Genomic DNA, 27,808 nt, shown 5'->3' with positions numbered 1-27,808 from the left:
AGCAAATTTTAGAAGAAATCTCTTGTAAGATAAGACAGTTTACCTGCCTGCTTCCGTGGCTGCAAGATGTTGTGGGATGCTCTGCCCTATTCAGGTTTTAGCGTGAATTTTCTTTCCAGTTTTGTTGTGTTTTGTTGTCTTGGCAGTGCCGTACGGCTTGTGGGACCTTAGTTCCCTGACCAGGGATCGAACCCGTGCCGCTTGTAGTGGAAGTGCAGAGATGTAACCACTGGGCCACCAGGAATTCCCTTAGCATGCATTTTCTAGTTGAACATAATCCCTAGGTGGCAACACTGGTTCCCATAGTCAACCGTGGATTTAAACTCTCTTTTTGAGTGTTTACCTCACCCTGTAAAATGTGGAACCCAGGATAAAACAAAAATAAAACACTCAAGATAAGCTCAGACCACTTTATGGCAAAATTTCCTCCCATTTTCTATATATGATAATCAGCCAAATATTTTATGACATTTGGAAGTTAAAATTAACTTGAATCCATACTCTGGTTAAATTACAAAAGCAGTACGTACATTCTTATTACACAAATTTCAAACAATATCAAACATAGATAAAGTATAAAATAAAACTTATCCAAGCCTTCCATAATTATGTCCTCCAAACCTAATTATTTTCAAATGTCTGTTGGAATATGCTTTATAATCCATTTAGGCACCTCTAAAGACATGCAAATAAATCTAATAAACAATTTTATTTTCCCCTTTAAAAATTATCTTGCTCTAATATAGAGATTCTATGATGTACCAAGCTTTGAAATGTGGAAGAGCAAATTATCTAAAACCATAGGGGTAATATGACTTCCCTATGATCCAGAAGAGAACTACAGAGAAGGTACAATATTTCAGAGGGGTGGTCTCATGGACGTGTGACTCCTTAATCTGTGGAACTGCTTCTTTTTTTCTAATACCCACTCTGTGACTTTCCACACATCTTTAGGGAAAACTAACATCTATGTGAAGGGGTGGTTGTTAGCCCAGGAGCTATCTTGCCAGCCCCTCCCTCTCTCCAACCAAGACTCGGTTGATTCTCTCTACAGTAACGCCTCAGTGGCTCCAATAGGGAATCAGTGGTGGTCTTTGGCACTCTGAATTTAGGGTGGATATAGGTATCTTAATCTCAAACTGCCTTTGAGATCACACCAGCATAGTGAGAGGCACATAAGTCTTTCCCATTCCAGGTGATTAGTGGATAATTTTGATGCACACACACACACACACACACACACACACACACACACACACCCTCCAAAGTATCACAATTTTTATTTTAAAAGATAGGACAATCTAATATTATAAGACCAAAGGAACTATATTCCTAATTGTCCCATAATTCTACAAAGCTGTCCTAACAACAAAGTTAGTTCTTCACACTAAAAGGAATAAACAGAGTAGTATTACAGTCAATGCCTTCCTTTCAGATTTGGCCCCCCTCCCCAGGACCTACAATATCTAAATCATGGACAAATTACTAAGCCTTGAAGTCCTGATTAAGTTCTTATCTAGGAATTTCCTCATCCGTATGTATGTGTACTTTTTTCTTGAAAGTTGTCCATACAAATAGACACACAGCTACACACCCACACTACCATATTTACACACTTTCTATATATCTTGACCATCTTATTTTGGGGAAGTTGATATGTTTTCCTCCTATGTGTGGATTTTTAAAAAATAATTGCTCTTTGTTATGAAAAGATGAACACTGAAGCCTATGGAGTTATTTTTTAATCAAAACTTTCTCATTTTTGAATCATTAGTTATCCCTTTTAACTAACTTGAGGGCACTAGCAATCTTGATAAGGAGGACTTATCTATCTTCATCTTCATTATTTATATGAAATATTAAATGAGATTGGTTGTTTGAGAGAAGCCTGTTAGACCTCATCCCAAGGTGACACTTATCCTATAATAAAAATTCATTGATCACAAGTTTTAAACCAACTGTGACTTTAACTGTACTGTCATCTATCACACATTTCTCAGCCTTGTCTGCCAAGAAACCATGTAAATCTTTGCCAAATTCCTTGGTGAAATCCAGATATATTGCTTATGAAATTCATCGTATCTATCCATTTGTTAACTTTCGCGTGAAAGAAAACGGCGTGAATTTGGCCTGAATAAAGGTACTTGTGTTAGCTTATCATGGTCATTATTCCTCCACTTTAGAAGAGCACACAAATCATCTGCATTATTGTTCATTCTAGACTTTTTTCCCTGAGATACACAAAGTCTGTCATTTCTAGAATCTATACCTATTCCGGTCTTTAAGATTTCTTAGACTATCTGCAGTAACTTTGGGACTACACTAATAGTGTATTTTTGGTATCACATCAATATATTATGTCCATACTCCAAAACATACTAGCCCTTGAACTCGTTCCAAAGAGCTGGATTCTCTAACTCTGTCACCCTGATATATGCAGAGCTTTAATTTCATCTATTCATATATGTGCTGTTTGTTCCCGTTTGTTGATCATTCTCCTCGATAAAGAACACAGAGTGTATCAGTTAAGATGTTCTTGGTTGGAAGTAACAGAAATGCCAACTCAAACTACCTGAAATAATCAAAGTAAATATAACTTTCATAGGTAAATCAGGCTTCACCATTTGTTAATTTTCAACAAGATTCTGAGGGCTGCTTGTTCTTTCTATCTTTCCATTCCACTGTTTATAGCACCGACATGGTGGTGAGCCTGGCCCTGTTCATACTCATAAAATGGCTGCCAGCGACAGCCTGAATTCCATGTTTTTCTATATCGACATTACACTGGAGAGAGAGAGAGAGAGAGAGAGAGAGAGAGAGAGGCAGAAGGAGGTGAACAAGAGAGAAATTATTCTAAGGATGGAATGCTAGACTTTACCTCTAGAATAACTGGGTGCTCGAATGTCACAATCCTATTCATATATCAAAGAAGTCCAATTGGAGTAAACCAATTTGGATCCACCCAGGGAAAGCCTCCTCTTTTGTGAGTGAACTAATAATAAGACTACCCCCAAAGACTACGGACTTTCTCAAGGTCTTTGCATCTAGTTCATAACAGATGTGTGATTAGAACACAGGTTTCTGCTATCCTTGGTCACGACTAATCCCAGGAATAACTGATTCCATTCTTCCATTCTTCCTTAATGGAAGAGATTTCAATCTTCTTGTCCACTGTACACCAAACGTTTCTTTGTAAAAGTCCCACCCTTTCAATAGCCTCTTCCTCTACAGTGAGTGAGGGGCTCCAGAACTGTGCACCACTCTGATGAGTCTCCAGTGGTGAGATCACATTTAATCTCCACAGTTCATGAGGCTGTGGAAATACAAGAAACTTGGGGTTCAGTTGAATCGTATTTCTACCACTTACTTTAGCAAGTAAAGCAACCTCAGAGAAATTATTTTTCTCATTTGCAAATTAAAAAATAGTATTACTTATCTGAAGTGCAGTTGTAATAAGAGTCAGATGAGAGTAAAATAAATAAAGGACTTTGTGTGTAGTAGGCGGGCAGTAAATGGCAGCACTTAAGTGGTAGTTTTCATTGCTGCTGTTACTATTATCTACAAATTATAATGGGTATTTTAACCAATATTTCTGAAGGAGTTGAATTATCACCCTGCCTTTTCTCCCTTTGTTGATAAAGTTTCTTGTGCCTAGCATGTTCTTTCCTATTATATGTACTGTACAACCTACTTTATCCTTTAGGGAACCATCTTTTTAACATCTTGTTTTCTTCGAACATAATTTCATGACTTAAGGGTGCTATAACAAGGGCTGTACTCAGTTTTAATTCTCTAAAACACTTTTTGTCTTTTGATGTTTAATCATGCCATTCCTCACAAGAAACCTTATTAAGCAGGTATACTATTCCGTTAAAGTGAGTTTGGAGGCACAGGAAAATTAATTTGGTTTGAAGATAATATGAAGCAATGGGAGCAGTGGAAGAAAATTTTATCTTGACAACAATGTAGAGATGTCATATTTTTTTTTTCCAAATCTCTTCGTTGAAAGATTTTACCAAAAAATGTATGGGGAAAAATATTAAAGGAAGTCATAGGTTAAGTATGCTCTTAAATAAATTAAAGCATTCCCTCTCCCATACTACAAAAAAGTATCTGTTATTATCCAACTAAGATTCTGGGTCATTTAAACACTTGGCTTGAAATCAAGGTTTAGAGACAAACAAAAGACATTTTTGAGCAGTGCAGCAAAAATCAACAGAACCTGATGGTAGATTCCAGGATGTGAGAGCTGTTGAGGCCAGAAGGTAAAGGTCCTTTCTTAGCAGAAGACCCAAGCAAAGATAACACAGTGACAGTCCTCCAAAAAGCTCTGCTGTGGCTGTGAGTGGATCTCACCTACACCTCATCATCACTCCAAGGAGCACAGGGTTTCTTTCTAGGACCAACCCAGATGGACAAAAAAATCTATTAAAACATTCTCTTCTCACTACAAAGAGGTCACTTTGTATTCCACAAAGTGGAATAGGAAAGTTGGCTCATGAGAGAAGTTTGATGGTGCAATCCCAGGTACTGAGAAATGATGTTTCTTACAAAGTTGATTTATTTCCAAGTGTCCCATACAACACCAAAGTAGAGTGAATTGTGAAAAAGTGGACTTGGCTGGGAAGAGTTGTCCAATGACAACTTAAACTAAGCCAGTATTTAAGCATGGCCCAAGGCCAAACTCTGATATATACCCCCCAACCCTACTACTAGAATCCCCCCTTTTCTTAGAAACATAATATCCTTATTTTGTCCAAGAAGCCTCACCTAGACATGCTTACTTCATATTTCATATATTTTCTACCCACTTTCTCCTAAGCAAATCAGACTTTTCTATGTCTTTTTCCTTCATGACACTTAGAGGTATCCTGTTAAATAATCATCCAGATCAATAACTTAGGAAAAAATTTAATTGTTCACAATGATTCATTGAATATATTAATAAACAAATAGGTTAGGCATTGTATAAGGAATATTATCCCTCCACGACTCTTAGTTATACTTTTGTTAGAGTTATTTATATCTCAGCTTTATCCAGAAAATATCTGAAGATGCTTCCTATATAGTTCTCATAGGACTGTCATATAGTAAAGCTGTTACTTACTGATCTGTCAGTTGCTGAGATGTATAACAGATTATAATCCTTAGGTGTTTCAGCACTAAGGAGAGTCCTTGGAAGGAATATTTAGGCCAGAAGTCCTCTTGAATCCCCTTTTATTCCTCACATAAATAACCCTACAGAAGTTCTCTGCTCTATCTAAAAATAACAGTAGCAAAACCCTACAATTTTCTGAACACCTTCAGTGCTGGACATTTACATTATCTTATTTTAAGAATCTCTGGATTTTGATGATTATGGAAATAACCTCAGAGAGACTATTTTTCCTAACTTCAAATTAATCAGAAAGTGGCAGAGCCTGAAGTGAAATTAGGTTCTATCCAAATCTGAAGTCCATGCTCTTTCTATTACAGCTCATCTGGGAGATTTTTGCTTTGGTTATAATTTCACAGTGGCACAACTTTATCAATAAGACATCAGCAGCCTGAGAAAGGCCTTACGCTGACCATCAAATAGTTCCAGTGTCCCAGGCTGGACATTAAGGTGTCATTTGACAGACACCTTTGTAAGTCACCTGGGAGAGATAGTAGCTGCACATGCTTGGAACTGAAGGTCAGGCCAGGAATAAATAGTCTCAAGCAGATAAGGTCACAAAGTGGCCTCCTAACACTCCAGAATTGCCTCCAGATGGTTAGGGAATTCATTATGCATAGAGAGGGGTTATTTATAAGATTCATATGAACAACTTAGTATTAACATGAAATCGAATGGGATGGAAGAGGAGGTGGGAGTGGGGGGTATCTTATTTATTCAGCCTTTGTTAGCTGAAATTCTCTTCTTATTAACAATTAGAATTTAAAACCCACTGAATTGTTGGTCATACAACAGAAGCACCAAACAAACTGCATCTGAAAATTAATCTATGTGGCTACTCTAGGGTATATATTATAGAAACATCATTGTCTCTAGGTGTATGCAGGAAGGGCTGTTATTTTGGTTTTATATTTTTTAAGCTTATACCTATTACTTTTAGCATTATGATTGTGTTTTTTTAAGTTTATGAAATATGTCATTAATTTATTTGTAATATTAATGTGGTGTGAAACATTAAGAACCTTGTAAGAGAAAGTCTTAGCAAACTTAAGTGTTGCAAAATGTGAAAAAAAAAGTTTTAGTTTTACTTCTAGTTTATTTTTTATTGCTTCACGGTCATAATATATTACTCATGATTTTTATATTATTTATTTTTTTATTCTTATTTTTCACCAAAGGAGATGTGAGAGAGTAGTGAGGAAATCATCAACTAAAACACTTGTAACATCAGTTAGGAAATTAAGTAATTAAAGCCATCAAGGTTCAAGGGAAAAATCCTCAAACTGATGACCCTTCCTTACCTCAATCATAGCAAGATGAATGAGAGTAAAAAATTGTCATGTGACCCATTTTTAAGACATAAAGACCATATGATGATGGGAGAAGTTTTATCTCAAGTCAGTAATAAATCCCAAAGTCATCAAAATTAAAGTCTCCAGAAATGTTCCTGCCCTTTTCTTTCCTAAGACTACAAAGAGAACAGAAGATATCTTCAGTCTTCAATGAAAATGAAGTATCTATAACTCAAATCATCATATATGATTCAGCAGAATTTGCAAGGGTTAATGGGAAATGACTTATCAGTGCAGAGAAAGTAGAAACAGAGTAGGATACCAATGAAAAACAAGCAGATTTCCCCACAGAGGCAGTAGGTATGAAGAAGGTGGTGAAGAGGCTGGACTAAAAGCATCTGGGTTGTTTGAAAGTCCGTAATAGAGTCATTTTCATTCCTATCCTATGCAGTTAATGACTACCCCTTGCTTCTCTCCATAGGAAAATGGAGACATACATTCTGAAGAAAGTAAATATGGAGTCTCTTGACAGGAAGAAATAAAAATCAGAAAAGGGTGAGAGGTAAAGTTTCAGATGGAAAACAAAAGGATGATGTCAAAGGACAGAGCCTCAAAGACAGGACCTCAGATTCCCTTCCTTTACCCTACTGTAGGAGATTGTTGTCTTTCTCTGAAGATCCTAAACTGCCTTATAAGAAGAAGCCTATTAATTCTGAAATTTGGGAAAAGTCCTTTAAATAATTCCAGTTGTCTACTTGATTGCCTACTAATTACTAAACTCTGCCTACTCATTGAGTTTCTGCTTTTTAAAGGCTCAAAAAAAAAAAAGTGTCTGCTTTTAAAGGGCTTAAAGATCACAAAATTTTGGAGAAAACTTTTTAACATGAAATACAGAGCAGAGTAAAAAAAAAAAAAATAGAAAGAACTCAGAACTATTTTTAAATGATAGCTCTCATCTCAACAACATAAAAAAGGTACTATATCAATGAAACAAGAAAAGACACTAGGAGTAAACAAGAACTCTGATAATAATTAATTCCTGCAGAAAAAATAAAATAGACATTTTTTTTCAAAATCAGTAAAAGAATTGAAAGAAATAACTGAGAAAAACTTGCCAAAAAATAGAACAAAAAAGTAGATCTAGACAATAGGAGAGAAAAAAATGAGTATATTAGATCTATAAAGTACCAGAGTGCAACTAGTTAAGTCAAAGAAATAAAATTCCTCGATGGTAGTGTAGAGAAAATTAACCAATAAATAACAAAATAAAATATAACTGAAGTCCATGAGTCTTCAAGGTGAAAGAGCTCACAAAATTCAAAACACTAAAAAATTATAATCAGGACAGACCAGGGCAACTCATTAGGAAATTTCAAAAACCTAGGATAGAGAATAAAATTCAAAAGCTTCCAGAGAAAAAATAAATAAGACCGTGTCATATACAAAGGATCTGGAATCTACATAAAAAGAATCTTGTATAAGAACACTATCGGGCTTCCCTGGTGGCGCGGTTGTTGGGGGTCCGCTTGCCGATGCAGGGGACGCTGGTTCGTGCCCCGGTCCGGGAGGATCCCACGTGCCGCGGAGCGGCTGGGCCCGTGAGCCATGGCCGCTGGGCCTGCGCGTCCGGAGCCTGTGCTCCGCAACGGGAGAGGCCACAGCAGTGAGTGGCCCGCGTACTGCAAAAAAAAAAAAAAAAAAACACTATCATATGAATGATAATGAAAGCTGAAAGGTTATGGACCTATGTTTTCAAAACTCTGAGTGAAAATAAATGTCCACCTAGAATTCTATACCCATTCAAACTACCAACTAAGAGTAAGGATAGAATAAAGATATTTTCAGAAGAGTGAAATATCAAAAATATTACCTCCTTGAACTCTTTCTCAATAATATGCTCAAAGAAATGCCTCAACATATTAAGCAAGTAAATCAAGAAAAAAGTTATGAGGACCTAGAAACAGGCAAACTAAAACAGATCATATGTAAAAGCAATCCCTAGGATACTGGTGAAGGAAAGTCCCAGAACAGCAGTGTGACAGGCATAGACAAAACCAGATCCATATTAAAACAGATAAACGAGGACTCCAGAAAACACCTCTAGGAAAAATGGAACTGGTAGATTACGTAGCTGGTTTAAGCTCTGTGAAAACTTCTACGAAGAGACATTTTACGGAGCGTATTTTGGATGTTGGAAGATTTAGCCAAATAGTCACACAATGAGAAAATTATGCAATAATTAAATGAGGAAAAGGGAGTTCGGTAAGCTGTTCAAGAAGAAAAACAATGTGATCCTAGGGACTACGTGATTCAGCAGTGAAAAACAATTGTTTACATAGTCGAAGTAACAAAAATATGGAATACAAATTTAACCAATATTTCAAAACACATATATTGGTGAAATGTCAGAAAAGAAAGGATGAGAATTAAAATCCTCACCTATTTTCATGTGATATGAATAGTTAATATTTAAATTTGCTGAATCAAGAGATAGCAATATATAGATAATCGTTTGAAAAGTGGAACTAAAAGGAAAATAACCTAAATACCCAGATGTAGATGATAGTCTTCAAATTGAATATTTTCATGAAATTATTTATCAATACAAGTGGAAAAAGCAAGAATAATATTTATAGTATGACACTTTTTAAAACAAAGCCAAAAAAAACCTCTTTATGTGATATGTATGTGTATGTTTCTGCATACAAAGAAGAATCTGGAAATGTACATGCCAGATTATCAACACTGTATAACAACAGAAGGAAAAGAAGGAGCGATTTTCACTTTTGACTTTTTTTTTTTTGCATCGAATTCAGGGTGACTGTGTACTACTTTTGTCTTTAGAATTTTTATAGGACTTTGTAGAAAAAAATATGGAGGAGGGAAAAGTAACAGGGCAGAACCCTGAAATAGTAGGAAGGAAAGATCAGTCTTGTGCACAGAGCATAATAGATGGGTTTCTTTGTATTCTGGTGCATGAAAGAAGGGATTTGAAATTGTCTAGCAATTATGATGGAAGAGGCTCAGAGGCATTGATACTGTCACCTACCACATTTTAACACTGGTCCATCTTTATTGAGTTTCTATGTCTCAGGCCCTGTGTTTGGTGCTAAGGAGAGAAAATTAAGACATGCTGTCTCTTCTAGGGAATCCAAAGTCTGATTGAGAGAAGTGAACATATAAACAAATATAACTCCGCATAATTCCATTCTCTTAGACTGCTTTAGAAGTTGTAGTGATCGTGGATATTGTTAATAGTGATAATATCCAATATTTATTAAGCACATTCCATGAAACACACTTTTAAGCGCTTTAGTATAATTATTATATTTATCCCTATAACAATCCTGAGAGGTGAAAACGTTTGTTATCTAATTTTCTAGCTAAAGAAACTTAGGTTTATAGATGTTAAATAACTCATTCAAGGTTATACCCCAGTAAATCTTGGGATCAAGACCTAAATTTTATCAAGTTTGACTCAGAAGCCCATACTATACTCTACCTCCACTGTTTCACTGTTACCAAAACATTTTTAAGTGAACTGGATTTCTTTGATTAAGTCTGTGGCAAACAGGAAAAATATTATTAGGTTCATTTTGTAAGTGAAAAACAAAGCAAATCATGAGCTTTAGGACTGAATAAGTCACTCAAGCAAGGGCCCTAGATGGGATTACAAAACCTGGTCCCCTGACCCCTCTTTTTCTCCCTATTGCCCTAATCTACCTTCCTCACAGTCCGGGGATGAGTAGCGAGCACAGTTCCTTCTTCCCCCATTTATTGGAGAGAAGACTCAACAGTTTATGCCCTTTTCTGAGCAAAAAAGAGAAATTTGATTCCAAATCCAAGGTTTTCCAACCTGGTTGATATCCTCTGCGAAACTGTCACGGTGACTTCAATAGATGTAGATTTGACGGCTTCTGTAGAACCCTGGAAGGGGTCATTTCAAAAGAAAGAATTAACTTAGGATGTGCTAAGCACATGGCTTGTGTTTTCTGACCCAGCACTGGGGAAAACAGACAGCTTGGAGCATGTCACCGGGGCAAAAAGAAAAACATAAATAATGTCAACCATAATGTAATACGGTTCAGGGGAAGAAATGGGGTCAAGTCATTAAAGAGAAGAAGATGAGATCATTATGCTTTAACAAACTGTGGCCAGAGGAAGACAGTAATGAAAAGTGGACTGGGATACTGAAAACCAGTCTATGAAGACCAGGGGAAAAACAGAGCTTTCTAATCGAAACCATACTCCCAACTCCGGAAATGAAGGCTGGGCTCTCAAGCAGTAACGCAAGAAGGGTGAGTGAGATTATAGAGATAGGAAGTGGTCTGGGGAAGTTGTAAATACAGTGAGGGGCAGAGGACGGCACGTGGCCTAAAGAAGCACCCTGTAGTTGGGGAAATAGGAGACTGCTTTAAAACGAAGCTGAACGAAGGCAAAATTGCATCTGGACAGTTAACACTAGAGATCCACAAATTCCAAAGTCTAAGCCTATTGGAGAAAAATCAACCTGGGAAGGAAATGTCAGATGACAAGGGGGAGAAGAAGAAGAGGTTAATAATAATAAAAAAAATCTTCCAAGTGAAAAAATATTTCAGTTTGCTCTGACGGTGTTGAACCAAAGGGTGTAGAAATCCACACGTGCTGAGGGAGATGGTTTTCCAGTGCACGTATGAAATTCAAAACTCTCTTGCTGTTCTGCCTGGAGAATTCTGTATTCCCTTGTATTGACCTACAGTCATGAAAACTGTCCCAGGACCTTGAGCTGAGGACCTGAGAGGACTCAAGTTTCCCCAGAAGCCTTTACAATTTTCAAAGAACCTACTGTACTTCAAGTGTCTCCCCCCAACCTTCCCTTCTACACCCTCACCAACTCCAGCACCAGCTCTGTAGTGAAAGGCACCTCTTTCTTGATGTGGAGAAATAAGAGGAGGTTTGGTTAAAATGTTTCAGGCAGCTAAGACCTCTTTTCTAGTGAGCTGATTGATTTGATGAGACAGGCATGGGCAGAAGTCATAAGGAAAGATGATATCACTGGTCAAACCACTTCAAGACCAGTGGATATGCAGTTCTTAAAGATGGAAAATCATTTAAAAATAAAATATGTACTAGTCACAGCTATGCTCCCCAAAGATATGTTGTTGTTATTTTTTAAAATTTGCTTTTCCTACTAGCTTAACACAGAGCCAAAATGGTTATTTTAGGTTTGGAGCCTTACATTTGTCTAACCAGTCTATGGTATAATAACTATGCAGATAAAACTCTTTCTTTTAAAGGGAAAGATATGATGGGAGGGAATCATTTGAATTATTAAAGAATCTCTACTGGTCATTTAAAAAAATTTTTTATTGGAATATAGTTGATTTACATGTCATGATAGTGTCAGGTATACAGCAAAGTGAATCTGTTATACATATACATATACCCACCCTTTTATAGATTCTTTTTTCATGTTGGTTATTACAGAGTATTGAGTAGAGTTCCCTGTGCTATACAGTAGGTTCTTATTAGCTATCTATTTTACATATAGTAGTGTGTATATGTCAATCCTAATCTTCCAATTTATCCCTCCCTCGCTTACCCCCTGGTAACCATAAGTTTATTTTCTACATCTGTAACTTGATTTCTGTTTTTCTACTGGTCATTTTTGAGACTTTAACAAACTCCTGCTTTTTCACTCATTCCCTCATTCTTCCATCAATTATTAATGGAATTAATAAGCTAGGTAATGTGCTAAGTGCTGTGGATTTGACAGAAAGCAAGACACACACAGACCGTGTCAACTTACATTGTAGAAGAGAAGACACATTCACAACTAATTGTGTAGTTGCTGTAAGTGCTATTAGGAAAACTTAGAGTATTCTAGGAGAGTATATAACCAGAGACATGACCTAGTGAAGAGGGGGAGGTTCAGAGATCTTCTCTAAGGAAGAGACCTCAAAATGAATATGAGTTATTGGATAACCCAAGGGCAAGGAGGAGAACAAGGAAAGATTCCAGACAGAAGGAGAAGCTCATATGGAGGCTATGGTGGGAAAGAGTAGACGCCGTATTTGTAAAACTGTAAGAAGCCAAGGGAATGCAATAAGGAAGAGGGACAGATGACAGGTGATGCAGACATTTGTAAGCCTTGGTAAAGATGTTGAGTTTTAGCCTAAGATCACTAGTAAGTAGTGATAGTTTAAGCAGGGAAGTCAAAAGTTCTCATTCCTTTTGAAATGTATTTTCATATGTCTCTGGCACTTGTGGTCATAATTTGGGCTCTAATTTCTTACTTTTGTTGGCATGATTTTTTAAGATGGCCTCCTTTCTCCTTGGTTATAAGTCTCAGTTCTGGTCAAAGCCATCTGGTGTTGTGCCGGAGCTAGCGGTACCATCTGTCATGTGCACATCTTGTCCCAAGTCTATGTTCAGTGGAATTTGGAAGCCAAAAATCAACTACAGTAGAAATAGTTACACCATAGAAATCGGCATGCACTACAAAAAAGGGCTTTTTAATTCAAGAGACTCAATTTACCATTCCCTAACTCTAAACTCTAATCTTCTTTTTAAAATAAAAGCAGTGAATAAACTAAACTGTAGGAGATATAACTACCAATGGAATTTCAGTCAGCTCAATTAACTCAGTCTTTTCATCTGCAAAATGCATACCTGAAGTCTTTGTTCTGCACACTTCTGTAGATGAGATGAGAAAGATCATGAACCATGGGTTGGAAATACATGAGAATAGCACATCATCTCTCCCCTGCCTTTTTAAGAAAACAGTTTACATTTAACAATTTGATTTGTGTTGGATCCATTAGAACATGGAGCCACAACCTCTGGGGGAGGGGGGGAAACACTTATTAATGGAGCATTCTTTAACTAGATGAGAACTCAATGTGGGAAGACCCCACCCAGTAGCTTAATTTGCTGAACTCTTAAACCTAGCTAGACTCTGAAACATGTGTTAGTACTTTTGAATGCTCCACAGCTGAAACCCCTCACCCCAAAAGGCTTGGAAAATCATAGAACTTTATCTTTAAAATGAACTTTAATAATATTTACTGATCTCTTTTTATATACATGGTTATAGGTCATCTCAGAGTTTAAAGGCTATCTTATCTTACCTGCTATCTAAGGAACATCTACACAGTCACTACGGTGCATTTTAAGTTTTTAATCTTTAGTTGACAAACCACTCTTAAAACCTTGTATGGGAGTCCAGTAGGTGAAATATATCAAGTAGAAATGCTCTGGTTGAACTTCAGTGAAGGGCAGGTTCTCCCTTTCTGCCATGTTGTACAAATCCTGAATGTCTTCTCCATACCTCACTAGGCTCAACCAAACATAATTGAACAATATTCTTGAAACATTACTGTGGACTTATCTCCCAACCTCTGTTTGAACACCTTTAGAGATGGGCAACTCACTACTTTACTTTACAAAGTAACTCATTTCAACATCTTTACACAATTTTGACTATTAAAAAAACCATTTAACATATAAATGTTTATTTGGGGGGGTTGTGTGTCTGTATTTATTGAAGTATATATATATATATATATATATATATATATATATATATATGTAACATTTAACACAGTATTGTGCTGAAATCACATTCTCTCTAGTTTCTGGCCTGATTTTTAATCATAATTTTTTGGGTCTCATAGAATACAGTAGTCTGTGGTAGCTGCTGATTTCCTTTTTTAGTCTGCTTACTTTACATTCATGTTTTCCCCCTATGTTCATGGCCCAGACTTGGCCCAATTACAGCATCATATGGACCTGGCAACAGAAATTGTTCTAAAGCAAGGAGAACTGAGCTATTCTCGGCTGGTAATTCTCCTTCTCAGAGACTGATATAGGCGCTGGTGAAATTATGTTCTGATTTTCAACTAGGGCTGCTAAAATGATGATGCCAATAGCCGTGTATCCTACCACATGGAAAAATCTGTCTGCAGTAGAAAAGAATGAGGTCAGCAAGCAAAGAAAGCAAAGGTGAGAGAGTAGTAGCTGGTGGTTTTGAATGCTAGGTTCTACTTTAGTTTTTGTGATGTCATCTTGGCATTCTTCCCAGATACGTAAACCAACAATGATCTTTTTTTTTTATCCTGACTAACAATGAGAATGATTATAATATCTTTTGCACATCACAGGTTCCTTGAAGTAACTGAACTGTAGGTTCTATGTTGATAAATGTAGATGGAGATTCTGTGCCACTTGGACTTCCTTTGACACGCATGAGTTTCATTTCTCCTCATCTGTGCTGTCCAAACCACATCTCCTCAGCCTCCATGGTATTTGAGCAAACAGACATGGTGATGACATGGCTCATTTGTCCTGGCTCCATCACAGCAACCCGGGAAAGTCTATTCAGATTCCTGCAAGTCACTATGCAATGGAGGAAAATTTTATTCAAAGAAAAGAACATGTGTATCATTTATTACTTATTCTCCAACAGGCAAACTAAAGCAGCTTCAGAACCCTACAATTCCTACATCCTACAGATCCCAAAAGAAGAACATCTCAATGTCATTCATAGATCCTGAGCAAAGAAACATTTTTTATTAGGAAGTCTTAAATTAGTTTGCCCCATATGACTCTACTAGATGACTCTAGAATCTTCTAATATCCTTTGATTTCTCTAGCAATTTAGGGAATCCTCACACTGTCCTGAACCCTTAGGATTTTATGAAAGAAATTCTAGGCATTCCTGTTTCTATCTGGATAGATATCACAACATTTTCAGTTACAGTATATTGGTAGACTTTTTAAGCTAATTTGTTGTTTATTTCTGAATTTTCCAGTTGTCTCTTAGAAGCCTTCCCACCAGCCCACCCCACCCCAGCTTCTTTCTTATCACAAGACTTATAGAGAGACAGTAGTCTTGTTACAGAGACTTTTACAGAGTCCTTACTTCCAACTGAAGACTGGAGGAGTCCCTTTACAAAGGGAAAACTTTTTATTTTCCCAGGACCTATAAAGGCTGACAAATATCCTCAGGTTTTATCATGAGAAAATGGGATAAAAGAATCAAGACGCTTGAACTCAGGATAGCCACTGTTGGGTATCGTTCCCAGCCCATGCAGCCATGTGGCTTCTTTCAGCAATCATGAGTTCACTCACCATAGAGGCACCTCAGTTCTTGGGTGGCTAATTTTCTGAAACTTCTATCAGTCAGGTTACATGTACGTTAAAAGCAGTGGGGGAGAGAACTAACATTACGTGTGCAGCAAACACCTTCCGTGAATTATAGTGAGTGGTTTATGTGAGTTACCCCGTCATAGACCTAAAGGAGGATAGCTAAACATAAATGAAAATAGGATGAATTCCAATATCAGATTCAGATAAGCATGGAGAGGAATATAAAAATGCCCATTGGGCTTCCCTGGTGGCGCAGTGGTTGAGAGTCCGCCTGCTGATGCAGGGGACATGGGTTCGTGCCCCGGTGCGGGAAGATCCCACATGCCGCGGCGGAGCGGCTGGGCCCGTGGGCCACGGCCGCTGGGCTTGTGTGTCCGGAGCCTGTGCTCCGCAATGGGAGAGGCCACAGCAGTGAGAGGTCCGCGAACCAAAAAAAAAAAAAAAAAAAAAAAAAAAAAAAATGCCCATATTCTCAAGCACCAAAAATGGAAAAAATAATTTTTTCATCTTTTAATGCATTCCTAGCATGCATATGTTTGTACACAGGCACATAAAACACATTTGTGCCAAAAGTGGAACAAAATGTGCAGGTTAATTACAACTTGCTTTTTAAGGTAATACATTGCAAGCATCTTTCAATTGTTAAGACATATGTTATATCACTTCTTAAGCAAGTCAAGTATCTGTTTCTGTGACCATAACAGACAGTTCCTTCCTCTTACAGGCTCATGTGCCTAATTTATCACTCAGAGGTATCTTCTTGTCATTGGTGATGGGGGTGTGTGTGTGTACTGCGTGTGTGTGAGGGGGTGAAGGGTGGCTGGCATTTTATGTCAAACTCATGTTCTACCTAAGTCTAGAAGCAATTCCTAGAGCAGGCATGCACCTTTATTTTCTTCTTGGGGTCCTCTCTAGTTTCACTCTTTCCCCTTCCCATAACCTCTGACTTCTTTGTTCTCAGTGTCACAGCTGATGGTTTGTAACGTTGGTGGCAAAGGAAGGAAAACGTTTATTATTATTTTCCCAGAGGGCCTGCTTGGTTAAGGCTGGGGGTTGTGTGGCTTTGTTTTCAGAATTGGGCTTTATGTATATTTTGTTAAATTCCCCAAAGGCCTCTAGACACCAAGGACTAGAAAATGAAAAATGACTATTATTGTTACCCTATTTTGCCCAGGATCCTGAGCCACCACATGTTTCTGACTTCCCAGCCAGACTCCAAGCTCTTCCTTCACTGGCCATGAGCTGAAAGCCAAGGAGAGCTGTTTACTCCTGTTACAATAATCACAGAGGCATGCGTGGTCCTGCAAAAAATGGAACCTTGTAAAAGTTTCTTTAAATCACACATGTATTCTCCAGTTTTTGCGAGATGTGAGCTGTATTCTAACCTTAAAACCATAAATATTTTTTTAAAAAAGGAAAATCTCAGTCACTTCAGCCAAATAATTTGCTTCCTCAACACCAAACACTGTCATTTTGGAAGAATCCAGGCAGTGAGTTCATTTAGTTACTTTTCATACAGACATTTGCCATGCAGCTCCAGATCCTGATGATTCTTCCTTTATTTAGTTTCACTTGAAATATAAAATCAATCCACAAATAATTATTAAGTATATATTGTGTACAAGACCCTGTGCTAGGCACAATGGACATACGTGAAAGTAACTCGGTGTGGTGGGGAAAATAAAAACAGAAACTTTCAATCAGAAATCTAAAGACCTGCTTTCACTCCTTACAAATGGCGGTATTGTCAATTGTTTCTCTGACTTCCATTTCCTCACCTGAAGAAAGTGTCTCATCTTCTCATAGAACTGGTATAAAAAGTAATGTGAAGATGCAAGTTGAAGAACTTTATATGCTGTGATGTGCACACAAATGATAAAGATGGCCAGTTATTTGTAAAATATTCTACTTTAACCTGAAGAAACGTATAGCCTAGTTGGAAGAATCAGAGACACATATTCAAGAATTTAATAACAATATAAAAGTTAAAAAACTACCGGATGGAGATCCAAAGAATGTTGCAAGACAACGTGTAATTAATTGCCAAAGAGTAGAGACTTGAGCAGAGAGAGAAAGACAGCAGCGTGCGCTGGATTCATCAAGGGACAAATGAAAAGATGGCCCGAGCACCACGAGGACTCAGCTACGCAATCAGATGCCATAGGCAGTGAAGTTAGCACACAAATGATAGTAGTCTCACACTGTAAAATTAAATTTCTGACATTCCGATAAAGTGCCTTAACAAGCAAAAGCGTTCATTGCAACTTCAGATCTTTGAATGCGAGTGTTGGAAACAGAGGATTGTCTTTTCTGAATCTCTATGTTTTCATGTTTTCAGTTTACAAGGCAGTTTACAAAAAAAGAAACTAAGGAATTAGAGAAAACCAAATTCAAATACTGACGGCCCTGTGTTGCCTTCCTGACCAATTCGCTAGCTGTTGTGCCACTTTGGGCTTTTGCCTTCTGAAGCCTGGACAGTGATACTTACCTCACTGGCTAGTTAAAGAGTTAGTGGAGCTAACTAGGCAGAGGTGGAGTTTTATGCGTGATTGAGTGGGAATGCGCCAAAGAGGGGAAACAGAGTGCCCAAAAGTCCTGAAGAGAGACACAATTTTGAACGTTGGATGAGGGAAGAGAAAGCCAATGAGTCTGCAGTGTGCTGGGTGGGTGGCTGCCTCTGGAGGGATAGAAAAGAGTGGAGGTAGGCAGGGACCTTGGAGGTCCCTGAATGTTATAGATTCCATCCTAATGAGTATTTTAGGAGCCAGTAGGTTGTTTGGAAGGCCTGGTGTGTGTGTCAGGGGGCACTGGTGGCACAGGGAAAGAACCTGTTTGCAAACATAAGGAATTGCTTATTTTAAGGGATTAGGTGGTGTGCACTTCTTGATTCCGGCACTTTGCCACTGGAAAATTGATTCACTTAATGAGTAATGTGGTAAACTAAGTTTAGAATTGAGGACTATGCTAGTCCAATAGTAATCACTCCAGTAATCTTTCATCTTGCCTTGGTCACCTCCCATTCTCTGAAGTGACCTTTTCAACTCTTATCTTCAACCTTGCTGGAAAATAGTGTAACCTGGACTTGCAGACTTGGAGTAAAAACACATGTGCCCAGGAATTACATTAAAAGGTGGACTCCAGTTTTCAAGTATAATCCCAACCCAAGTCAAGTTGTATTTGGGACTAAGGAGATATATATATAAAACCTTGCCTTCCAAGCGCCAGTTTCTGAACTCCCATTTTCTTTGGGGGTGGGGTGGGGGCTGCATTCATTACATAGGATGACGAACCCAGCAATCCTTGGGATAACTGACTGTGAAGAAAAAGACGGTGAAGAAGGACTGAGAACTTAAAGCCAAGGCAGGTTGGGACCTTCTCTGTTTTATGTAGTGTTTCTACTGCAATGAGTTTTCCTTCAAGTTAAAAGTGATACAGTTCCTCTTGTGCGTTTTCAACAACTCCATTAGGGGAAAACAAGCAAGAAAAATTTCATATACTAATACAGACATAATCCCTTAGCAGACAAACCACATGAAAACATAGAGATTCAGAAAAGACAATCTTGAGTCTGTGAACAGATGCCAGTTTCCCCATAATCTGAAATGTATGGATCAGGAGGCAGAAATTAAAGTTTGTGCTTTTTATTACAGTCTCCATTTCTAAAGCAGGGTTTGTCACATTACAAAAAAATAATTTTAAACATTATTTAAAAGAAAAAGGCAAGCGAGGTTATTTCAGTCCTATCCCCTCTCTGGCCCCTGCCCTCACACATATATTCCTTGTCCCGTTCTAGCAGAATTTGGTATAATAATCCAAGAGATGGATGAAGACTTCTAAATCAAGGAGGAAATTCTTGCCCAAACCATATGCCTCTTCCCTTCTTTTATTTTTCATTCTCTTCTGACTGTTTTGAGCAAAATTGTTAAACAAGAATAAAGCGAAAACCAAAGGAGAATAACATATAGGGAAAAGATCTTATTCAAGTGCTAGCCTGACATCTGTTGTCAAAGATGTAACATTAAATAGCTGTGCAGAGTTGAATAAGGAAGAAAATTCAAATTGCATTTGTTAGAGCACAGATAGGACTATAGGGTAGGGAATAAAATGCAAAATACGCAAGAAATCTCCATGCATATTAAGCTCATCACCATTGTCAAGCTACCTTTTTTTGTTCCATGGGCACAAACTTTGAAATTACTGCTTACTGCCAGAGCCCCCAAATGGGGTGAATGACTTAATACTTGGGGAACTGGAGTAGATGTCTCCAGTACTTGGTCACTGTTTTGAGCCCTTTTTCTTTCTACCCATAAAGACTTATCATTGAGTCTTAATTTCTCTCCAAAAATTTCAGCAGTGGAGATGGTCAAATGTACCCATCACATAACGTGCAGTGTGCATGGAGTTAGGGACCAGAATGTGGCACTAGAATGCCTGTGTGTGAATCCTCCTTCGGCAATTTACTATGTGTGGTGACCTCAAGATAATTGCTTAATCTCTTTGTGACTCAGTTTCTTTTCTGTAAAATATGAGAACAATAGTAATAGTACTTATTGCATAGGGTGAGTGTATTATGTCAGTTAATATGTATAAAGGGTTTCGAATAATGCCAGGAATGTAATAAGCACCATTATTATTTTTTTAAATTTATTTATTTATTTATTTATTTTTGGCTGCCTTGGGTCTTCGTTGCTGCGCGCGGGCTTTCTCTAGTTGCGGTGAGCGGGGGCTACTCTTCGTTGCGGTGCACGGGCTTCTCATTGCGGTGGCTTCTCTTGCTGCGGAGCACGGGCTCTAGGCGCTCGGGCTTCAGCAGTTGTGGCACATGGGCTCAGTAGTTTTGGCTCACGGGCTCTAGAGAGTGCAGGCTTCAGTAGTTGTGATGCATGGGCTTAGTTGCTCCGCAGCATGTGGAATCTTCCTGGACCAGGGCTGTAACCTGTGTCCCTTGCATTGGCAGGCGGATTCTTAACCACTGAGCCACCAGGGAAGTAGAAGCACCATTATTATTATTATTATTATTATTATATTACTACTACTGCTACCACCGCCACTAATATTATTACCATGATTGAGCTCAGCTGTTCTTGAACGTGGGGTAATTGAGACAACCACATGCATTTGCAAATGAACACATTTTATATCTGATGAAACTGGAGTCCAGAGTGGTGAGGGATTCTGTCCAAGTTCATTGCATAAGTAGTATAAAACCATGACTCTCAGGTCCCAGGCCACTACTCTTTCTCCTCTTCTTTAAAAGACTTTCAGCTTGGAAAACTTGGTAATGAGACTGTGTTGGTGAGATTTAGAAATGTATAGCTATTCTTGATCTTAAAGAGATTGGTAAAACTTCAGTATAAACTCTGATTCTAAATATTTTTGCCCACTTTTTATGTACCAGCTGCTTTAAATGAATGATCTGAAATCTTACAGGGTGCAGGTTGTTTCCTATGATACAAATGAGTGAAATGTGATTTCAGTTCAAGGACCACATAGCTAGAGCTAGAATCCAAACCTTTTCTAATATACCTCCAACACAGAAAAGAGCAAGGGAATGGGAGCCAGTCTATTTGAACTTTCCGGCTTGTTTCTTGTCATCTTTCTTTATCTGTTGTAAAGGACTTTAAAAATATCTGCCTTCAATTTTAAGGTTTACTAAAAGAAATAACCTAACTGTTCTAGAATTAAACCCACCCAAAGAAGTAGACTGTAGAAGGAAGGGTCAGCAATTTTGTGATCTGAAATGAAATATGTGTTGCTGCCTTGTTGTTTTCTCGCAGGTTTTACTGTTCTCTCTGTGGTGGGCTCTCACCTGTTGAGTCACCTTTCGGTTGCTAAGAGTCTCCTGCTACAAACATAATTATCTATAAGCCATAGCTTTCCTCATTCAGCTTAGAAGACATTATTGACAGCATAGGTACCAGCTCAATATTCAAGTCAACTTCTTTCTAAGAGAAACTTCAAATTAAATATTTGCTCACTAAATATACTAATCTATTCCTGAAATAGGAAAACTTTTGCTGATGCTATTCATTTTGCTTTCTCTTAATCTTTACACTTTTTTGATTCTAAACATTTTAGTCTGGTTTTACATTAAATAGTGGATCTAAATTCAAAGTTATGATCAATATGGTGAACAAGAGATGGATAGATAGAAACAGAGATAGAAGGAGGGAGATAGTCTACCTGGCCATAACTGAGATGTGATGATTTGAAAATAAGATATGAATGAAAGGGGCTATTAAAATGTATCCTTTCTGTGGTTGGTTTTATGGTAACGGTGGGAAGAAATTCAGAACAGGTAATTTGGAATCTCATCGAATTTATAGTTTGCCATAAACATATTGACTCAAAAACCTCAGGTATAATAAATCCTCCAAGTGGAAACAATATTGGATGTTTAAATTGGTAATTAAGATGATTTGAAGATAAAGTTAAGACTGCTATCAATCAGACATGGGAGAGTGTAGATGTCCAGATTAAATGACCTGTGGGTAGTTTGTTCTTTTAGCTACATAAGGATGCCAAACAAACAACCCTGAAATATTTAAACCCTAGTTCCTTCTCTTATGTAGCATGACTACTACTTTTTATATGATAAAATATTTCAGAAACTTAAATAAAATACTCCAGAGGTCAAAGGACTTCCCAATCCATTTCATCAGGATTGGAAAAGATATAAGATTATTGAGCAGATGCTCAGTCTAGAAATAAATCCAGATGTAAAAGGAATACAACTGGGGATCCCCTTCAGCCCCCCTTTCTCTCCCTCACTTTCTATAATGGCATTCCCTGGGGTTTCCTTCTTGAAGTTTTTGTCTCCTCCAAAAGGCTTCTTTATCTTCGTCTGGTTCCCTTGGATACCAGCTCTGTGCCAATGACACACATCTATAACTGCCATTTTTGTTCCTGACTTGTTTGAATAACTGGACATTTCTACCTAGATGTTCCACATTCATCTCAAACTCACCATGCTCTAAGCTATACTCAAATTCTCTTTCTTCCCAACAGTCATAGAATCATAAAACTGTAATCATATCACTACTCTACTTAAAATACTCTCATGACTTCACATTGCCTTTTGAATAAAACAACCAACTCCTTGCCATGGCCTCCAAGGACTTATACGGTTTGGCCTCAGCCTGTCTATCTAAACTCATCTCCTGCTCTTCATTCAAATGAGTTCCCTCCTGCCATATAGGCTCTATTTCTGTTTGCAAACATGCTGAAGATTGTCCTACCTCTAAGTCTTTGGATTCTTTTTCCATTTTGCTAGATTTTTGTTTGTTTTGTAACTGGTTAATTAGAAAAAATGATAATAACATTAATATTAGTGAAAGAGTCTAGGTTGTATAAAGAACCCTGTAATAAAAAGTGTACTCTTCTTCTCTGGTGTATAACAGAGCAAAAGTCCTATATAGTTTATCTTTTATATATTATCACTAAATATGAGAAGATTTCTCGCTTGAAGTCAGGATTTAAAATGCATCATTATGTAATGTCCCTCTTTGCCCCCAATTAATTGTCTTTGCTCTAAAGTCTATTTTATCTGATATCAATATAGTCATGTCAGCTGTTTTTAATAATGTTTGTGTAATATATCTTTTTCCACCCTTTTAATTCCTACCTCCTCATGTTATATTTGAAGTGGATTTCTTATAGACAGAATATAGTTGGTGCCTTAGTCAGCTCAGGCTGTTATAACAGAATACCTTAGACAAGTTGGCTAAAACAGATATTTATTTCTCACAGGTCTGGAGACAGGGAAATCTCAAATTAAGGAGCCCGCAGGTTTGGTTCTCAGTGATGACCTACTTTCTAGCTTGCAGATGACTGCCTTCTCTCTGTATCCTCATATCCTCACATGGAAGAGAGAGGAAGCTCTGGTGTCTCTTTCTTTTCTTTTAAGGGCACTAATCCCAGCATGGGGGCTCCATTCTCATGACTTCATCACAGCTTCATTACCCCCCACTTCCTAATACTATCACATTTGTGGGGTGGGCGGTGGGTTAGAGCTTCAACATATGAATTTGGGGGGAGACTCAAACGTTCAGTTCACAACAGTTGGATCATGGCTGTTTTTTTTTGTTTGTTTATTTTTTGTTTCTCAGATGGAGAATTTTTTTTTAACTTTTATTTTATATTGGAGTAGAGTTGATTAACAATGTTGTGTTAGTTTTAGGTGTACAGCAAAATGATTCAGTTATACATCTATATGTATCTATTCTTTTTTCAAATCCTTTTCCCATTTAGGTTATTATGTAATATTGAGCTTGTTTTGTTTTATCCACGCTGCCAACTTCTGCCCTTTTATTGGTAGATTTAGACCACTTGTATTTTGAGTAATTAGTGGTATGTTAGGGTTTCCTCTGGGTTACAATAACATTATTTAGAATTCAACTTTGATTTATTTAGCATTTTAAGCTATATGATGTTTTACCTCTTCTAGTGTAGTGAAATCTTACTTCCATTTTGTTCTTTCTTTTCTCCATAAAAAATATAATTGTCTTAATTTTTGTCTTAATTATTGTCTTAATTATTCCCTCTGCATCACATATTATAATTTTTGATTTAACTATCAGATATGATTTAAGAAGCTCATGAGGTAAAAGATCGTTTATTATATCTTTCCCTACTTTTATCCATTTCTTTGTTCTGTCCTTTATAAAGTTTAAAACCTCTCCATCATCATTTCTTTCTGCTTGGAAAACTTCCTTTAGCTGTTCTTTCAGTTGGTTCTGCTAGCAACAAATTCTCTTAGTTTTCCATCACCTCGGGGTCCCCCCCCCACTTTACACTTAAAGTATATTCTCACTGAGTATAGAATTCAATTTTCACAATTATTTCTTTTGATCCTCAGAAAAATGTGCCATTCCCTTCTGCCATACTGGCTTCAGATGAAACAAATCTATGGATTTGAATTGGTGTTCCCCTACATCATTTTTCTCTTGCTCCTTTCAAGAGTTTTGATTTGTCTTTTTCAGAAGTTTAATTATGATAAGTCTTGGTAAGGGATTCTTTGAGTCTATCTTATTTGCAGTTAGCTCAGCTTTTTGAATCTGTAGGTTGTATTTTTTTTTTTTTTGCCAAATTGGGGAAGTTTTCAGTCATTCTTCCTTCAAATAAATTTTTAGCCCTGTGTTCTTTCTCCTCTTCATCTGGGACACGGATGGTATGACTATTAGATCTTGGTTACTGTCCTACAGATCCCTAAGACTCTGTTCTTTTCTTTCTTTTTGTAAGTCTACTTTTTCTCTATTGTTCAAATTAGACCTAGGTTGTTAGATTTCACAAGCTGTAGCTCTGTCACTTGCACGCTATGTGTTCAGTTTCATCAGCTGTAAAATGGGAAAATAACTACTATAAAAGATTACTGTTGTGATTCGTTGACATAATAGAATAGAATAGAATGTCTCATGCAGGGCCAGCCAGCCATACAGCAGTTAGGTATTCAAAATACGCTAAGTATTTTATAGCATTGCATCACTGAAATTTTTACATATCTTTAGTTCTTCATTGTTAATTACACACATCTCAAGGAGACTTTTTTCTTTAATAATTGCCCATTTCCCAACCTGATACCTTTATATCACCCAGATAATTGCTTCTCTCTATATTTATAAAACCTTGACTATTTCTCTCCCTGAGGGCTCCTCTTTGTATCTGCTTCATCTGTGCTTTTAGCCCCAGGGCAGCACAGAAAGGAAGTTTATAGCCATTGTTAAACAATTTCCATATCTGGCCTAAAGGAAAGAGGACCCCATACCGAGTAGAGTGTGGGTCAGGTCACTCAGGCCTCAAAGCTGGGGATTTTACTTATCAACCATTTTGCTTTTATCACCCATTGTTATGTAGGACAAACACACATACACACACGCACACACACACCAACTGTGACCCAATTCTAGTTTGGATTCTTGCATGAAAAATTCTCTGAAATTCTGTGAATACTTTCCCAAGTGCTGAGAGGGCACCTTTATTTATTATGGTCTCCTTTCCCCCAGGGCTCTGTGGTCTGGGCAGGAAAACTAGAGTGCCCCAGATTATACTTAGCATTTTATAATTACTAGCTGAAACCCAAACCAAGGCTTTCTAGGCACTTGCCTCCCTTAACACATCTGGCAGCACCCTCCCCTTTTTCTCTGGTCTGGCCCTGCAAGGGCAGCCTTGGATAAATAAACTGAAGCATGCATGTGGTCACCAAAGATCTCTGAAAAGCAGAATGAAACCAAAGCAGCTCAAGGGCCTGCTGTGCCTTTGTTCACTGTCTCTCAGAGATGTAAGCACCTGGAGGTGTATATGGCAAAATCATTGCTGTTCTAGATGGGTCCACACTTTACCCCAAAAGTAACTCTTGCCTGGGAATAGACAGCTAAGGCATCTGCATTTCTGGGGGGAGAAAATTGTTATTAAGGTCCTGATATTTTATATGTATTTAAACCAACATTTATTGAGTCTCTGCTTAGTGTTTGAATTGTGGTATTTTGGATTTTACCAAGGTAAGCAAAGGATCTTTAAAAGGACCTTGTTGGCTGAGACAGTATTTATGTACATAAAACATAAAGGAAGAAAGAAAAGAGAAAACTAATATTTATTGGGCATTTATTCTGTAAAAGGGCCTGACAGAACCAGAAATAGCCTATCTGTCGCAGTAATTTGCAAAATGAAATCATGATAGTGGGACTGTGGAATTGGTATGCTGGTGCTTATAAGTAGAAATTTATTGTTAATTCTATCCTCAGGATATAGACGATAGAAAATATTTTTATATGAGACTGGATGTAAAGAAGAGATTTGCAATGAATTAGGTACCTAGGATGTGATAGGGCTATGCCAGGAGGTATTATTTCTGTTTTACAAATGAGGAAACAAGTCTTAGAGAATCTTAGTATGTTTAATTAATCCATTATCTCCCTCATTCATTCATTAACGATTTACTGAATGTTTACCATGTGCTTTCTAGGCATTCATTCTGGAAAATAAGAGTTGATCAATAAACACAACTGGCAAAATTCCCTGTCCTCTCCTCATAAAGCTTACATTCCAATGGGTAGAGACAGATAATAAATGAGATAAGGAACATAGAGCACATGGGGTGGTGCTAAGAGATAAGAAGGAAAAACATCAACATGGAATGAGAGAGCGTACATGGTGGAGAAAGATGGTGATTTTAAATAGACTGGCTGAGAAATGTTTCACTGAGAAGGCACCGTTTGGATTAAGGCCTGAAGGACCTGAAAGAGAGAGCCACTTAGGTATCTGAGGAAAGAGCAATACAGGCAGAGAGAACAGCAGTTGTGACTCTCCAAGCTTGCGGGGGTTCCCAGATATTCGAGGCATGCCAGAGAGACCCGTCTGACTGGAGCACAGTGAACGAGGGGAAGTACAGGATGAGGTTAGAGAGGAAACAGCGAGGGCATCAGATCATGCAGGGCATTATCAGCCATTGTAAGAACTTTGGCTTTGAACCTGAGGGAGATGGGAGGTCATGCCGTCAGAGCGCACGATCTGGCTTGCATTTTGACTGGATCTCTTTGGCTGCTATGCCAAGGATAGACTGATGGGCAAGGACAAAAGCAGGGACCTCTCATTTGGAAGCTTAACACCATCATTCAGGTGGCTGGTGATTATGCCCAAGGTCATATACGTAGTGGTGGCAGAGTCAGTGTTTACACCTGACATATCTGACTTTCCACTGTGTGATGCCACATCCTGGGGCAGATGATCTGACCAAAAGGTCACTGTTCATGGATGTTCCTGATTTCTTTTCCATGTGTGGCCAAGACAGAAAGTTACTTTGAGACCTGTGCTATTTTGAAATTTTTCTTAGCTTATTTTGTGGAAAAAACTCAGAACAAAGTATCAGCATATAAATTTTTTTTTTTTTTTTTTCTGATACGCGGGCCTCTCACTGTTGTGGCCTCTCCCATTGCGGAGCACAGGCTCTGGACGCGCAGGCTCAGCGGCCATGGCTCACGGGCCCAGCCGCCCCGCGGCATGTGGGATCTTCCCGGACCGGGGCACGAACCCGCGTCCCCTGCATCGGCAGGCGGACTCTCAACCGCTGCGCCACCAGGGAAGTCCGTCAGCATATAATTTTAAAGCATTTTTTAAATTACATATATTTTATACGACAGTGAGATTGGACTTGGTTGGTCTTCTTCCCTCAAACTTTGCCTATTATCGTGTATAACCTGTAAAGGCCTTGAAACATAGAACTTTTTTGAGCCTCTTT

The sequence above is a fragment of the Kogia breviceps genome, chromosome 17 (assembly GCF_026419965.1).
Source record: "Kogia breviceps isolate mKogBre1 chromosome 17, mKogBre1 haplotype 1, whole genome shotgun sequence".
In the NCBI taxonomy this organism is placed as follows: domain Eukaryota; kingdom Metazoa; phylum Chordata; class Mammalia; order Artiodactyla; family Physeteridae; genus Kogia; species Kogia breviceps.
The sequence above is the reverse complement of the archived record's forward strand: the minus strand, read 5'-3'. Positions refer to the sequence as shown.